Genomic DNA, 2,525 nt, shown 5'->3' with positions numbered 1-2,525 from the left:
TTGAATTGAATCGTGTTGGAGGTAGGATCAGGACACGGCTTTTCCTTTGTCCTTGGCCTTTGCATTAAAGGACAAAAAAGGAGGCAGGAGTATCTTCCTGTTGTCTTGGTCTGCATACGTATTAAGCCTTGAGGCTTTGATTACTGACATTTACTATGAAAAAATGAGGAGAAAAAAAAAAAAAGGATAGTAAGGCTGGCTGGATCCCTGAGCACCAGCTGAGGACCACCGGACGCGTAGGTCACGGGACTGGCTGTGCCGTGGTCAGGCTGAATACATGGAAGTGCAATGATTTTTTTTTGCCACCAGTTCTTCTATTGCTGTGCGTGGTGGTAGCATCAGAACTAGCGAAGCAATTGATGCAACAATCCAGAAGCGTTTTTTGTCAGATCTTGAACGTATTTGATGGTAAGGGAGGTTTAAACTTCCCTCATGGAGCTCGCCCTGTCACGTTCTCTGCAAGCAGAGACCCGAGTCCCTCTGGTTCTGCACATTTCAGCTGTCACGTCGGCGAATGCACTGGAGCGCGGTCGGGGTACTCGGACAAAGTTTCTCTCTCCTAGCCCAGGGGCCCGGCGCTCGCTAGCTGGCACGCTCGTGTCGATGCTGTAGACAACCTTGGTGCACCTTGTACGAGTACCACTTCTCAAACGACGACAATTGGTCGGTATTGCTTTCCTGGGGGCGTGAAATAGCCATCAAAAACTGACAAGATGAGTTTGCACTCCTAAAGAAAAATGTAAGTACTTCAACTTCTAGATAATTTTTAATTGTATTTCTGCCTAGAGCCGAGGTATTAAATACCTTGTCACTTGAGGATTTTAAAAGTTGTGTTGGGAAATGAATTCTTCACTCAGCTGTAGGAAATTCAGCTGGCCCAAGACTAACTTCAAGATTAAAAAAAAAAAAAAGGAAAAAAAAAATCATGTTTGTAATACGTTACAGGATTGTTTGTCCTGAATTTTAAACTTTTTGTTAAATTTGTGGAACTATGGAGGAATTTTCTAGAAAAAGTGAAATAAAGCAAGATGGAAAAGTAAAACTTCAAGCGTTTTTTTGTTTGTTGTGTTGCTTCTCCATGGACAGCAATGAAAATGTCTTTCCAGTAGAAACACAGAAGCCAGGAACGCGGTCGGCTGCTCCTCGGCTCGGGCAGCACCGCGCCGGGGCACAGGAGCCGCAAAGCAAAGGAAATGTGGTTTAAGCACGGCGTGTCTGGGGGAAGACTCCGACGTCTGTTAATGCATTGGAGTTTTACGTCGGTTGCTTTAATCCGGTTGCTGCTGCAGCTCCGTGTTTGGGTTCCCTGCAGTTTGCCAGCAGGAGGAAGGAGCCTTGAGCGCGAGCTGGTGGGAACGGGGCTTTGCTGAAGGTGGCTGTGAGCGCTCCCTCTCTGCTTCTGGGGGCTTTGAAGAGGTTTTCCGCGGCTCCCAAAGCCCCTTGGAACTGGTCACCAACCCAGAACGGGGAGGCCGAGCTCTGGCGCAGGTGTTCCTTGGCTGTGAGCAGGGTTAGGGGTGAGAGCTTACTTCCCCTTCCCACTCCTGGAGTGTTCTGCACCCCTGCTCTCCCCCCTCAGCTGCTGAAGGGAGCAGCGTCTGCCTCGCCTATGATCCAGGAGTTGGCTCTGGCTGCCGCTCTCCCTGGCATAAGGCAAATTTACTTTTTTTGCTGCTCACTGCCCAGGCGCCTTGGACCCTGACCTTGATGCAGTCAAGTGTTATTTTGCAGAAATTACTGAAGCGTTAAGACACAAACAGCAGAGTTTATTTATTAGACATTCCTCCAAACAGTGGGAGACACTGCAAAATCAGACAGCTGAGACCACAGAGGTTTGCAGGAGAGCAGCAGCATTACAAGAGTGCGTGACCCACCCCTCCATCCCGGTGCTGTAGGCACATGTGCAAGTGGCATTCCACTGAGCCCGGCTCAGGTACGAGGGTTCAGGTTTGTGCCCAGTTCCAGGTTCTGTAACACCCACCGCAGGGAGGTTCTGATAGGAAGTAGTGCTGGAGCTACAGAGCTGCTGTGACCCACAGCCAGCTTGAGCTGCTTGCATTAAATTTAATAGTATGTAGTAAGCCTTGGGGCTGTGATTACTGACATTTACTATTAAAAAAACCAAAACAAACTACATTGTTCATTCATGCATCCCCTCAAAGCCCCTGCCACCTCCTGGTGCTCCACCCTTGGCAGGGGAAATAAATACGACTCCCAGAGCAGGGCTGTTCCACTTGCACTCCCCGAGTTCTAGTTTGAAATAAGCCATTTTACAAGCAATCCTTCATTTGCTGTCGGGATTAACAGCCCCTCCAGGCGTGGGGCAGACTGGAAGAGACCTTCACAAGCAACTGGTACCAGGTGCGTTCCCAGAGCTGTGAGGAAGGGCAAGCCCCCACCTCCCAGAGCCTGTGCCTTCAACGTAACGGGCCTTTACGGTCGCTCGAAGGGTTGGTTGATCACCAGCCCCTCACCCCCTGCGTTCCCAACCCCCTCGCCTCCCCCCAAGTGCAGGTACAAAGCCT

This window comes from Cariama cristata, unplaced genomic scaffold (assembly GCF_000690535.1).
Source record: "Cariama cristata isolate BGI_N322 unplaced genomic scaffold, ASM69053v1 scaffold18411, whole genome shotgun sequence".
NCBI classification, from domain to species: domain Eukaryota; kingdom Metazoa; phylum Chordata; class Aves; order Cariamiformes; family Cariamidae; genus Cariama; species Cariama cristata.
The sequence above is the reverse complement of the archived record's forward strand: the minus strand, read 5'-3'. Positions refer to the sequence as shown.